Consider the following 15,651-nt stretch of genomic DNA (forward strand, 5'->3'; position numbering starts at 1 on the left):
ATTCAAACTCACTTATCTCTCCTCATATGACAGACCTGCCATCCCAGGAATCAGCCTAGTAAATCTTCGCTGTACTCCTTCTATACCAAGGACATCCTTCCTCAGATAAGGAGACCATAAGTGTACAACAGGGAAAGTAGATTCTCTATAGTGCAGAAGGAGGCCATTTGGCCCATCAAGCCTACATGGACAACAATCCCACCCAAATCCTATCCCCGGAACCCCTCATATTCACCCTACCAATCCCCTCCCCTCCATAACGTGGGATACTAAGGGGCAACTTAACACGGCCAATCAACCTAACCACTCATCTTTGGAGTGTGGGAGCAAAGTTGGGCATGTGGAGGAAACCCACACAGACACAGGGAGAATGTGCAAACTCCACACAGACAGTGACCCAAGGCCGCAATCGAACCCTGGCACTGCAGGCTGCAATGCTAACCACAGTGCTACCCTATAAGGACAGTCTGTAAGGAAGTGTGATTAAATGACAAAAATAGTAGCGGCACGGTGGCACAGTGGTTAGCATTGCTGCCTCACAGCGCCACGGATTCAGGTTCAATTCCCGGCTTGGGTCACGTACTTTGCACATTCTCCCCGTGTCTGCGTGCGTTTCTTCCGAGTGCTCTGGTTTCCTCCCACGCTCCAAAAGATGTGCCGGTTAGGTGGTTTGGCCGTGCTAAATTCACCCTCAGTGTACCCGAACAGGCGCCGGAGTGGGGGATTTTCACAGTAACTTAATTGCAGCGCAAGCCTCCTTGTGAACTAATAAATAAACTTTAAACAGTAGTGATAGGCAGAAAGGGGTGTCCGTGTGACATGTAAATGCATTCACAGGAAATGTAAGTAGTAACAGCAAAAAGTAGAGGGGAGAGAAGCATAGAAACCCTGTCAAAAAGGGGAGGGTTCAACAATTTGCCTTTACTCTTTTGTGAGCATTGCTGGCAAGGTCAACGCTTCCTGCTCACCCCTGATTGACCCCGAACTGAGTGGCTTGTTAGAGCATTTCAGGGGGGCAGTTAACCACAATGCAGTGGGTGTGATGTCATATGTAGGCCAGACCAGGTAAGACCAGCAGATTGTCACAGCAAACCGGATGATGATAATTGATGGTCGTTCCTTGGTCATCAAGACTGAGAGTGTCTTTCAAGATTTATCTATTAAATATAACTTACACAACTTGCCGTAATGGGATTTGAGTCCATCTGTCTCCCCAGCATATTTAACTTGGGCCTTTTGATTATGGAACTCACTGCCTGAAAGGGTGGTAGAGGCAGGAATATTCACAGCATTTAATAAACATTTAGATGGGTACCTGCAATGTCATAGCATTTCCCAGACAGCACAATGGCACTGTAATTAGCAACGCTGCCTCACAGCGCCAGGGACCAGGGTTTGATTCCAGCCGTGGGTAACCATTTTGTGTACAGTACATTATCCCTGTGTTTGCACGGGTTTCCTCCTGATGCTCTGGTTTTGTCCCACATTATAACGATGTGCAGATTAGGTGGATTGACCATGCTAAATTTCCCATTAGTGTCCAAAGATGCGCAGGTTAGGTGGATTGGCCATGCTAAATTGCCCCTTAGTATCCAAAGATGTGCAGGTTAGGTGGATTGGCCATGCTAAATTGCCCCTTAGTGTCCAAAGATGTGTTGGTTAGGTGGATTGGCCATACTAAATTTCCCATTAGTGTCCAAAGATGTGCAGGTTAGGTGGATTGGCCATGCTAAATTGCCCCTTAGTGTCCAAAGATGTGCAGGTTAGGTGGATTAGCCATGCTAAATTGCCTTTTAGTTTCCAAAGATATGCAGGCTAGGTGGATTGGCCATTCTAAATTGCCCCTTAGTGTTCAAAGATGTGCAGGTTAGGTAGATTAGATTTAGTAAATTGTCCCTTAATGTCCAAAGATGTGTACTGCAAACTACAAAAGGTCATGAATGAAGCCCAGTCCATCAAGCAAACCAGCCTCCCATCCATTGACTCTGTCTACACTTCCCGCTGCCTTGGAAAAGCAGCCAGCATAATCAAGGACCCTCACGCACCCTGGACATCCTCTCTTCCAACTACTTCCATCAGGAAAATATTACAAAAGTCTGAGGTCACGTACCAACCAACTCAAGAATGGCTTTTACCATGCTGCTGTCAGACTTTTGAATGGACCTACCTCGTGTTGAGTTGATCTTTCTCTACGCCCTAGCTATGACTGTAACGCTACATTCTACACCCTTTCCTTTCCTTCCCTCCTATGTACTCTATGGACGGTATGCTTTGTATGTACAGCGCGCAATAAACAGTACTTTTCACTGTATCTCAACACGTGTGTTAATAATAAATCAACTCAAATCCTTTTCCTTCTCCCCTATGTACTCCATGAACGGTATGCTTTGTCCGCATACCAGACAAGGAACAGCGCTTTTCCCTGTATACCAATACACGTGACAACAATAAAACAAATCAAATCCTTTTCCTTCTCCTCCATGTACTCTATGAACGGTATGCTTTGTCTGCATAGCACACAAGGAATAACACGTTTCCCTGTACCCCAATACACGTGACAACAATAAAACAAATCAAATCCTTTTCCTTCTCCTCCATGTACTCTATGAACGGTATGCTTTGTCTGCATAGCACACAAGGAATAACACGTTTCCCTGTACCCCAATACACGTGACAATAACAAATCAAATCAAACCCTTTTCCTTCTCCCCTATGTACTCTATGAACAGTATGCTTTGTCCGCATAGCACACAAGGAACAGCGCTTTCCCCTGTATCCCAATACACGTGACAATAATAAAACAAATCAAATCCTTTTCCTTCTCCCCTTCTGGATAGGTTTATGGACGAAAAGGGATTGGTATAGGCTAGTGGGTCATTGTTTTTGTAACTGGTCGGCGCAACATTGTGGGCCGAAGGGCCTGTTCTGCGCTGTAATGTTCTATGTTCTATGTTCTATGTTCTATGTACTCTATGAACGGTATGCTTTGTCCGCATAGCACACAAGGAACAGCGCTTTCCCCTGTATCCCAATACACGTGACAATAATAAAACAAATCAAATCCTTTTCCCTCTCCCCTATGTACTCTATGAACGGTATGCTTTGTCCACATAGCACGCAATACTTTTCACTGCATCCCAGTACATGTGACAATATTAAGTCTAATCAAATCGAGTGAGACTGTTTGAATAGCTCTTTCAAAGAGCTGGCATTGACATGACGGGCCGAATGCCCCCCTCCACCACAATGGGGTAGAATCTGCTGGCTGTGTGATCAAACAGCACCCTGGGCATCACCCATCTCAGCCTGATAATTAATAAATGGAAAGCTCAAGAGCCCCTCCTCGATTTCTCAGAGTATGTTAGTGGCAGTTACCCCAGGCGCATAAGTTGTGCAAACGGGCCCTATTACCTTTAACAGCCAAGCCTTCAGAGGAGCGCCTGTGCTCAACGTCTCCAACAGTGCACTTACTTAGATTGAACTGCCAGCTGATTAAATGATCTGTGGGGCAAAAATTAACAAATTGGCTGTTTTTATCTGCGGTTTAATGGAATTCTGATCCAGGCATAACATCTATTGACAAACCGGTTACATGTCTATTAGGTTGCAGTGGTGTAGAGCAGACAAGATTTGCTGAGTATTTCCCCATTCTTTGCTACCCCTGTGCTGAAGCCACAGAGACAATAGCTGTGTCAGGTGGTAAGGACTTGTCCCTCAATGTGGCTCCCTCTCTGGGGCTCCTGTGGACAGGGAGACGGGCAAATTCTACCTGCCGCTGACCAAGGTCAGCGAATCACTCCTGCTGAACTTGGCAAAAAAATGACACTTGTTAAAAGAATATTACAACACGAACTGGCAATTCTTCAACACATTTCATGGTGGCAGACTATCCCAAATCAGCAAAGGGGAGGCGATGGCCCAGTGGTATTATTGCTCGGCTATTAACAAAGAAACTCAGCTATTGTCCTGGGGACCCGGGTTCAAATCCTGCCACGGCAGATGGGGGTGTTTGAGTTCAATAAAAAAATATCTGCAATCAAAAATCTACTGATAGCAATGAAACCATTGCCGGAAAAACCTATCTGGTTTTTAGGGAAGGAAATCGGTCCGCCTTGTTGACCAACGAGGGGCATACACGCGATGGGTCGTACGAGGGCTGCTCTTGGTTGTTTCGAGAATGGCCTAGTTCTTCACGCCGTTAGTGTACGCTTAAACTGGACCAGATGCTGGGCAACACGACAGCTCAGTGACTATCACTGATTGCTGAGCAGACACGTGGATTTGGGCCGGTGTCTGTGGGAGTATTGTGTGCAGTTTTCATCTGAGGAAGGGTGTCCTTGCTATCGAGGGAGTGCAGAGAAGATTTACCAGGCAAGGTGGGATTGCGTTATGAGGAGAGATTGAGTAGGTTAGGATTTTATTCACTGGAGTTCAGAGGAATGAGGGGGGAAATCTCATCGAAATCTAACAGGATTAGACAGGGTCCTGTCTAGGAGGGATGTTCGCGATGGTGGGGGGAGTCCAGAACCGGGGGTCACAGTCTAAGGATACAGGGTAGACCAGTTAGGACAGAGATGAGGAGACATTTCTTCACCCAGAGAGTGGTGAGCCTGTAGAATTCATTCCCACAGAACGTAATTGAAACCAAAACATTGAATGTTTTCAAGAAACAGCTAGATAGAGCTCTTGGGGCGAAGGGGATCATAGGATACGGGATGAAGGTGGGATTAGACTATTGAGTTAGATGATAATAATAAAGGGATGACACAGTGGCACAATGGTTAGCAGTACTGTTTCACAGCGCCAGGAAACCCCGGTTCGATTCCTGGCTCAGGTCACTGCCTGTGTGGGAGTCTGCACATTCTCCCCATGTCTGTGTGGGTTTCCTCCGGGCGCTCTGATTTCCCCTCACCGTCCAAAGATGTGTGGGTTAGATGGATTGGCCAGGCTAAATTGCCCCTTAGTGCCAGGGGGACTAGCTAGGGTAAATGTATGGGGTTATGGGGATAGGGTCAGGGTGGGATTGTGGTCGGTGCAGGCTCGAAGGGCTGAATAGCCTCGTCCTGCTCCTATTTTCCTATGTTCCTGCGAAACGCCTGGAGAGTTTTTTTGCCATGTTGAATGCATGATCTAAATTCAAATTGTTACTACATAATTGAATCTGCAAAATTGCATTATTAAACAGGGCAAGAAAAATTGCGTTGAAAAAAAGAACTAACCGTCTTGTAATTAGCGTGGATGTATACATTGGGTTAACTTTGCAACATTCACAGTCCCGAGCATGACTGCTGGGAAAGCATATCAGGAAAGCTCCAGGACTTTCCCAGTGATTTTCCAGGCTATTGATTCACCATGTGCGTTTCCGGGGGGGTTGAGGTTGTGGGTTGCGAGTGAACATTCTGAACAATTAGCCACTTGGGATGGCTTCATCTTCTTACCAGATACCTTTTGTATCTCAGTAACAATCCACCCCCCCCCCACTTCCCCGCCATTCCCCTCCCACCACCCATCCCACGTCTCATGTATACAGTACACGATAAGTCAAAGGCAGCAATTTATTTTGCTGATTTGTTTTGCTGTGTGTTTCTTGCTGGTCGCCGTATCAAAGCCCACAGTGCTTGCACACACTCCATAATCGTGGAATCCCCACGGTGCAGAAGGAGGCCATTTGGCCCATCGAGCCTGCGCTGCCAACTATCCCACCCAGGCCCTATCTCTGTAACCCCACGCATCTACCCTGCTGACACTAAGGGGCAATTTAGCATGGCTAATCCACCTAGCTTGCACATCTTTAGGGTGTGGGAGGAAATCGGAGCAGCCGGAGGAAACCCACGCAGACATGGGGAGAATGTACAAACCGACACTGAGGGGCAATTTTAGTACAGGCATTCCACCTAACCCGCACATCTTTGGACAGTGGGGGGAAATTGGAGCACCCGGAGGAAACCCACACGGACACGGGGAGAATGTGCAAACTCCGCACAGAACAGTCACCCAAGGCCGGAATTGAACCCGGGACTCTGGCACGGCGAGGCAGCGGTGCTAACCGCTGAGCCACCATGCTGTCCAATCACCGCCAAAATAATTTGGATTTATCTCGCACTCTTCATAGCCCTTGAGCGCCCTAAAACGTTTTGCAATCGATTCGGGACTTTGCAAGCATGGTCACCGTTGTCGTATGCAGCAAAAGACCAAACGATCGGTGCACAGCAAGATCCCACGAACACCAATGAAGCAAATGACCAAATCATTTGCTCTATTGATGAGGGAAACACCTTGGCCAGGACACTGGAAAGAACTTCCCTGCTCCCTTTCAAGAAACGTTGCGCGATTTTTCTTTTATCTCCATCTTTGTGAATAGACAGGCAGCGGAATTCTACCGCCTTGTCCGCCATGAAATTGGAGCAGGTGTGGGGTGGACAACAGAAATGTCTGTTGACTTGGGGTGGGAATTCCTGGTCTCGATCGAGCAAAGCCTTAAAACGCTGGGTCTCGGTCTACTATTTCATTTGAAAGTTGGAGAGCAGAATTTTTTGCTCCCTGGTGCCTGTATCTGGAGATTATCCGACTTGGGCCTCGTAACTAGTAACTAGTAACATTTGCATCACACAAATGCCAGGCAATGACCATATCCAATAAGAGACACTCTAACCACCGCCCCTTGACATTCTATGGTGTTACCATCACTGGAACTCCCACTAACACCATATTTGGTGTTAACATTGACCAGAAACTCAACTGGTCTTGCCACATTAACACAGTGGCTACAAGAGAAGATCAGAGGCTCGGAATATTGTGGCGAGTAACTCACCTCCTGACTCCCCAGAGACTGTCTACCATCTACAAGGCACGAGTCAGGAGTGTGAGGGAATAGTCCCCACTTGCCTGGATGGGTGCAGCTCCAACAACACTCAAGAATCTCAACACCATCCAGGAGAAAGCAGCCCCACTTGGTTGACACCACATCTACAAATATTCACTCCCTCCACCACCGATGCTCAGTAGCAGCAGTGTGTACTATCTACAAGATGCACTGCAGCAACTCACCAAAGATCCTTAGACAGCACCTTCCAAACCCACCACTTCCATCTAGAAGGACAAGGGCCACAGATACATGGGAACACCATCACCTTCAAGTTCCCCTCCAAGCCACTCACCATCCCGACTTGGAAATGTATCGGCCGCTCCTTCGCTGTCGCTGGGTCAAAATCCTGTAATTCCCTCCCTAACGGCATTGTGGGTCAACCCACAGCACGGGGACTGCAGCGATTCAAGCAGGCAGCTCACAATTGGCCATCAATGGGATCTTCCTGTTCTGCCCATGTCCGTGGCGTTTTGCGTAGCTTGCTCGTCCCACAGTCTGAGAACCCGTCACTGGGAGAGGAGGGGGGATAGTCTTCGGCAGGACTGGAAGATGCCCCACTGCCGGGAGGGGCTGGAAAATCTCACCTGACATCTCTGACCGTGCTGCACTGCCACAGCGCTGCACCGTTATGTTGACCTAGATTACGTTTTTACGTGTCTCGCCGCATTGTAACAGCCCATTCACAAAAACCTGTGTACAGCTACAGTTCATTCCACAATAGCCGAGGAGGTCTGCCTCCTTTTAATGGCTATTTGACCCAAGTCCATGCAACTACGACTTCTGTACTTAACACCTGGGGGAGTCGGGGGGGTGGGCACAGATTAAAATATAAGCTGGTCTTTTAAAGTCTCTCGTCAAACCTAAAACAAGTGCAAGTAAATTCATAAGATATAGGAGCAGAATTAGGCCATTCAGCCCATCAAGTCTGCTCCACCATTCAATCAGATGCTCCTCATCCCCATTTTCCTGCCTTCTTCCTTCAACCCATCACCAATTAAGTATCTATCTAACTCTTCCTTAAATTTACTCACTGTCCCAGCATCCATCGCACTTTGGGGGAGCGAATTGCACAGATTCACCACCCTTTGGGAGAAGTATTTTTTCCTCAACTCTGTTTTAAATTTGCTCTCTGTTCCCCTAAGACCTCTCGTCTCAGAATGTCCCATAAGAGGAAGCATCCACTCCATGTCTACTTCATCCATATCCTTCATCATCTTGTACACTTCAAAATGAGTAAGAGTAAAAGTACAGCTGGAAGGGTCCAAGTGGATACTGGGAATGGGATCTTGACCACCACAAACTGGCCATTATCAAATACCTTCCACTCTCCCCAGTCATCGCATTCCCAAACCTTGTTGTCATGGCACCTGTCAGAACATCAACTCCAAATTTATCAGAGATCGCAAACTGAAACTCATTCTCACCTCCAGGCATGGGAAGTATAATTATTCTTTGTACAATAATCACTGGCAAAAGACTCCTATGTTCTTTAATTATCTGAGCTTTCTTCGCGATAGTTCCAGGCATTTGTCTGGGAATAATTATACATTGTACGATGCAGTTAATGCAGAAAGGAGTTATACTCCAGGTTCCGCTCCAATATGTTAGCCACATTAAAAAGAATTGTATTTCTACTGCCTAATGCCATTCAAATCCTGAGGATGTCCCAAAATATTTCCAATGATCGAAGAACTTCTGAAGTTATGATTATATGCCAACAAGTTCCCACAGTGGCTGACACTGCTTCCTCACAGCGCAAGGGTTCGATTCCAGCCTTGGGTCACTGTCTGTGCAGAGTCTGCATGTTCTCCCCGTGCCTGCGTGGGGTTCCTCCGGGTGCTCTGGTTCCTTCCCACAGTCCGATGATGTGTCTCAACCAAAAACAGAAAATGCTGGAAAATCTCAGCAGGTCTGTCAGTACCTGTGGGGAGAGAATGGAGCCAACATTTCAAATCGAGACGATGCTTGGGCAAAGAAGGATGTGTCGGTTAGGTTTTAACATAGAATCATAGAACCCTACAGTGCAGAAAGACGGTCCATTGAGTCTGCACCAAACACAATCCCACCCAGGCCCTACCCCCACATATTATACCCACTAATCCCTCTAACCTATGCATCCCTAAACACTAAGGGGCAATTTCTTAGCATGGCCAATCAAACTAACCCGCACATTTTTAGACTGTGGGAGGAAACTGGAGTACCCGGAGGAAACCCACGCAGACACGAGAAGAATGTGCAAACTCCACACAGACAGTGACCCGAGCCGGGAAGCGAACCCAGGACCCTGGAGCTGTGAAGCAGCAGTGCTGACCACTGTGCTACCGTGCTGCCCAGGGGATTTGCCCAAGCTAATTTGCCCCCCTTAATGTCCAATGATGTGTAGTTTAGGTGGGTTGTCCAGGCTAAATTGCCCTTTAGTGTCCAATGGTGCGTAGGTTAGGTGGATTGGCCATGGTAAATTGCCCCTTAGTGTCCAAAGATGTGCAGGTTAGGTGGATTGGCCATGCTAAATTGCCCTTTAGTGTCCAAAGATGTGCAGGTTAGGTGGATTGGCCATGCTAAATTGCCCCTTAGTGTCCGAAGATGTGCAGGTTAGGTGGATTAGTTATGGTAAATGCGCTGTTACAGGGCAGTGGTTGGATTGCTCTTTTGGTGAGTCTGTGCAGACTAAATGGGCCGAATGGCCTCCTTTACTGTAAGGATTCTGTGAGCAGCAATGTGATAATGAACAGGCTTTCTGTTTTTCATAGCTCGCCTGATGGATAAATATTGGCCAGGACACTAACTCTTCGATATAATCCTATCCAGTCTTTTCCCTGGGGGATCAGGTAACATGTCCCAAAAGACGGCACCCCCTGACAGTGCAGCACTCCCTCGGTGGTGCACCAGATGGGCACTCAAAACCTTGACATTCTGTCTTGAGGGGTGAGAGTACGCCTGACTGAGCCAGGACTGACCTGAAATCCCACAGGGTAATCGAGGCTCTGTTAAGGCAGAGAACATTGAAATCTTTTAATTGACCCTCCTACAAGCCAATGCGGAGCTCATCTTGGCGAGGCCACCTTCTCCGAGCGACAGCACGTCACTGTCCATGGACAGGCACCAGATTTGTGTGTTGGATTGTTCTGCGTTTCATTGTGCGAGTGTGTACTCTGCTTGACTGTGGACTTGGAGAAAGGCAAACAAACCGGAGACAGGGGCCGGAGAAAGCAGAGCATGGATTAGACATTGTAAAGCCTCTCTTCTGCACCCTCTCCAAAGCCTCTACACCCTTCCTGTAATGTGGCAACCAGAACTGAATGCATTAGACCATATTTTAGAGTAATTTTTAGAGATAATTGCCCCTCTGGACCCTTTTGTATCTCTCCCCTCTCACTTTACAACATGGTCTAAAACTAGAGGGCATAAGGTGAGAGGGTAGAGATACAAAAGAACATAAGAAATAGGAGCAGGAGTAGGCCATCTCGACTCCAGCCCTCCCTACTTGCTGCATCTCCACATCTAGATTTTTTTGGGATTGGAAAATTAATTTTGCGTCGAGTGAACATAAGAACATAAGAAATAGGAGCAGGAGTCGGCCATCTAGCCCTTCGAGCCTGCCCCGCCATTCAATAAGATCATGGCTGATCTGAAGTGGATCAGTTCTACTTTCCTACTTTCCCCCCATAACTCTTAATTCCTCTGTCTATCAGAAACCTATCTGCCACTCAGACCACTAGGACACTAAGGATCCAGAGGGGCAACTTTTTTCACTCAGAGGGTGGTGAGTGTCTGGAACGAGCTGCCAGAGACAGAAGTCGAGGCGGGGACAATTTTGCCTTTTAAGAAGCGTTTAGACAGATACATGGATAAGACGGGTATAGAGGGATATGGGTCAAACACAGGCTTAGTGGTAAAAACTGGGTAGTATGGACAAGTTGAGCCAAAGGGCCTGTTTCCGTGCTGTAAACCTCTACGGCTCTGTCACTCTAATCGCCCCCAGTGTCTCCTTTGCCCCTGTCCCCCTGCCTCCTGACTTTAGGGTTAAGTAAGTAGGCTTGGAGGCCAATTCTGAAACACCAATCAGCTAGCCCACGGGCCCAACCTTCTTTATTTGTAAGCTGGGCATTTGACTTTTGACCTTCAGTCTGAGGCCTGCCGATAAAAACCTCTTAGCTTGGCATTGTTCCTTTAGCACTCTTAGAAAAAATAAACAGACACTAACTAGCTGAGACATCGAGGGAATTCAGAATTCCCACTTTCTACTTATCGATTGCAAGTAACTGGGGAACTACTGACTGAAAGAGACAGAGATTCTAACCTCCCAGCTGGGTACTTTCGATTAGCAAACAATCTACCGCGACTCTCAATCGAAAGGGATTGAGTAACCTGCAAAATACTCAAGTCCTGCTTAAACTGAGGCTTCAGTTGTGTGTGCCTTACAGCACGGTTGCTGTTAATGGCGTGCGAGGAATGTGCAGACTCTTTGTCATTAAGATCCACACCAGTCTGCCTCAGAATCTCCTCTCCCTGATGTCCACCGAGTCAAACTGCCCCCCAACGTTTCCCCTGCTGTACCCCTGAAGCCACATTACAAAAGAATGGAACCCATACAATGCAGAAGGAAGACACTAAGGGACAATTTAGCATCACCAACTCACCTAACCTGCACCTCTTTGGACACTGAGCAGCAATTTAGCCTGGCTAATCCACCTAATCTGCCGCTTTTTTGTTAATATGGGGCAATTTAGCATGGCCAATCCACCTAACCTGTACATCTTTGGACACTAAGCAATTTAGCATGGCTAATCCAACCAACCTGCACATCTTTGGACATTAAGGAGCAATTTAGCATGGCCAATCCACCTAACCTGCACATCTTTGGACATTAAGGGGCAATTTAACATGGCCAATCCACCTAACCTGCACATCTTTGGACACTAAGCAGCAATTTAGCATGACAAATCCACCTAACCTGCACATCTTTGGACATTAAGGGGCAATTTAACATGGCCAATCCACCTAACCTGCACATCTTTGGACACTAAGGGGCAATTTAGCATGGCCAATCCACCTAAGCTATACTTCTTTGGACACTATGGGGCAATTTAACATGACCATTCCACATAACCTGTACATCTTTGGACATGAAGGGGCAATTTAGCATGGCCAATCCACCTAACCTGAACATCTTTGGACACTAAGGGGCAATTTAGAATGGCCACTCCCCCCTAACTGCACATCTTTGGACACTAAAGGACAATTTACATGGTCAGTCCACCTAGCTTGCACGTCTTTAGACACTAAGGGACAATTTAGCACGGCCAATCCCCGCACATCTTTGGACTGTGGGAGGAAATCAGAGTACCTGGAGGAAACCCATGCAGACACGAGGAGAATGTGCAAACTCCACACAGACAGTGACCCAAACCGGGAATCGAACCCAGGACCCTGGAGCTGTGATGCAACAGTGCTAACCACACTCATCCATGCCTTTGTCACCCCTGTATTTGATTATTCCAATGTTCTCCTGACCAGTTTCTCACATTCTAACCTCTGTGAAGTGCAGGTTTTCCAGCACTGCTGCTCACACTACGTCTCACTTGACTATCACCTTTTCTGTTCATTTCTTGGGATGTGGGTTTGACTGGCAAGGCTAGAGTTTAATATAATCCCTAATTGCCCTAGAGAGGGTGGCTTCCATCTGCTCCTTGATAAGCAGTGCCTCTGTTTTAAAATTCTCACCCTTCTTTTCAAATCTCTCCATGGCCTCCCTATCCCTTATATTGCCTCCAGCCCCACAACCCTCTGAGATATCTGCGCTCCATTATTTCTGGCATTCCTACAGCAACATGATGGCACAGTGGTTGGCACTGCAGCTTCAGAGTTCCAGGGACCCGGGTTCAGTTCCAACCTTCTCTGTGCAGAGTCTGCATCTCCCTGTGTCATGATGTGGGTATGCCGGCGTTGGACTGGCGTAAACACAGTAAAAAGTCTGACAACACCAGGTTTTAGTCCAACCGATTTAGAGGTTTCCTCCAGCTGCTCCGCTTTCCTCCCACATTCCGATGAATGTATAGGTTAGGTGGATCGACCATACTGTATCACCTCTTAGTGTCCAAAAGTGTACAGGTTAGGTGGATTGGCCATGCTAAATTGCCCCTTAGTGGTAAAAATGTGCAGGGTTGGCTGATTGGCCATGTTAAATTGCCCCTTAGTGTCCAAAGATGTGCAGGTTAGGTGGATTGGCCATGCTAAATTGTCCCTTAGTATCCAAAAATGTGCAGGTGAGGTGGATTGGCCATGCTAAATTGCCCCTTAGTGTCCAAAGATGTGCAGGGTTAGGTGGATTGGCCATGCTAAATTGTCCCTTAGTGTCCAAAGATGTGCAGGGTTAGGGTGGATTGGCCATGCTAAATTGCCCCTTAGTATCCAAAGATGTGCAGGGTTAGGGTGGATTGGCCATGCTAAATTACCCCTTAGTGTCCAAAGATGTGCAGGTTAGGTGGATTGGCCATGCTAAATTACCCCTTAGTGTCCAAAGATGTGCAGGTTAGGTGGATTGGCCATGTTAAATCGTCTTTTCGTCTCCAAGGATATGCAGGTTAGGTGGATTGGCCATGCCAAATTGCCCCTTAGTGTCCAAAGATGTGCAGGTTAGGTAGATTGGCCTTGCTAAATTGCCCCCTTTTTTAATTTATTTGTGGGACATGGGCATCACTGGCTGGTTAAGCATTTAGTGTCTATCCTTAGCTACCCGAGAGTAGTTGAGAGTTAACCACATTGCTGTAGCTCTGGAGTCACATATAGGCAGACCAGATAAGGATGGCAGATTTCCTTCCTTAAAGGACATTAGCGAGCCAGATGCATTTTTCTGACGAGTGACAATGGTTTCATGGTTATCATAAGTCCAGAGTATCTTCAATTGAATTCTAATTTTACCATCTGCCGTGGTGGGATTCGAACCTGGGTCCCCAGAACATTCGCTGAGTTTCTGGATTCATTGTCAAGCGATAATATCACTGGAGCATCACTGCCCCAAAGTGTCCTAAGATGTGCGGGTTAGGTGGATTGGCCATGTTAAACGTGTGGGGTTATGAGGATAGGGCTTGGGTAAGATGCTCTTTTGGAGAGTTGGTCCAAATTTGATGGGCCAGATGGCCTCACTCTGTCGGGATTCTATGGTTCTATTCCTGATTTTCACCATTGGTGGCTGAACTTTTAGTCGCATAGGCCCTAAACTCTCAAATTCCTTTGTTGATAAACCTCTTGGCCCTCCTATAGCTCCTTACAAAAAGCTTCACAAACCTCCCTCTCTGACCAAGCTTCTGGTCCCCTGGACCTCCTGAGTCGGCTCAAAGTTAGGTTTTGTTTGACAATGCATTCAGGAAGCACCTTGGGACGCCTCAAGATGCTATACAGGCCCTTCGGCCCTCCAAGCCTGTACCAAGCATGCTTCCTGACTGAATTAAAACCCCCACCCCTTCCAGGGTACCATATCTCTCTATTCCCATCCTATCCATGTATTTGCCCCTTAAAAATCATAATCATATCTGCAAAAGCAAGTTGTTGTTGTTGAAAAATAGTCCTCAGTGAGAATGGTCCCTGAGCCAGTCACCTCAATGAACTTTTCAGTTTAGACTCATCATTGAGCTTCACATGGGACTCTTAAATCGGCCTCGCAGGTGGAGGATGTGGTCAAGAAGGTGTATGGTGTACTGGCCTTCATTAATCGAGGGATTGAGTTTAGGAGTCGGGAGGTAATGCTGCAACTTTATAAGACCCTTGTCAGACCCCGCTTGGAGTACTGTGCGCAGTTCTGGTCGCCTCACTACAGGAAGGATGTGGAAGCTATTGAAAGGGTGCAGAGGAGATTTACAAGGATGTTGCCTGGATTGGGAGGCATGCCTTATGAGGATAGGTTGAGGGAGCTAGGTCTCTTCTCCCTGGAGAGACGAAAGTATGAGAGGCGACCTGATAGAGGTTTATAAAATGTTGAGAGGAATAGATAGGGTGGATTCTCGGAGGCTATTTCCCAGGGCTGAAATGGTCGCTACGAGAGGACACAGGTTTAAGGTGCTGGGGAGCAGGTACAGAGGAGATGTCAGGGGTAAGTTTTTCACTCAGAGGGTGGTGAGTGAGTGGAATCGGCTGCCATCGGTGGTGGTAGAGGGGAACTCGCTGGGGTCTTTTAAAAGACTTCTGGATGAGTATATGGGATTTAATGGGATTGGGAGTTACAGATAGTTCTATGGCTTGGTAGGTATAGATGCGATCGACGCAACTTGTGGGCCGAAGAGCCTGTTTGTGCTGTAGTGTTTTATGTTCTATGTTCTATGTGAGCCGTGTGCGTGTATTTGCATGTACCTATGCTATGGAGGTAATGCATTTGTGTTGCATATGTCTATAATGTAAGTAATTATGTTTTAATTACAGTGAGCGATAGCACAGTTATTCATTTCATTTGACAGATACTAACATCAGAAATTTATGAACAGAATTTACTGCTGAGAATCTAAATTTACAAATAGATACTCCCTGTGACAAGCTACTGATATTTTCTGTTTCAAACGTAGCAGAACTGTAGTGTTAAATTGTTGGTGAGTTGAAATTTGCATGCCTAAAGTTTTTATGGTTACAAAGTAGAAACACTGGGTGGCATTTTCTACCCTCTCCATTGCGTGGCGAGGCCTAGTGGTATTATTGCTAGACTATGAATCCAGAAACTCAGCTAATGTCCTGAGGACCCGGGTTCGAATCCCACCATGGAATTAAGAACCCTACAGCACAGAAAGAGGCCCTTCGGT

Source organism: Carcharhinus amblyrhynchos, chromosome 31 (genome assembly GCF_965287045.1).
Source record: "Carcharhinus amblyrhynchos chromosome 31, sCarAmb.v2.hapA, whole genome shotgun sequence".
NCBI lineage: Eukaryota > Metazoa > Chordata > Chondrichthyes > Carcharhiniformes > Carcharhinidae > Carcharhinus > Carcharhinus amblyrhynchos.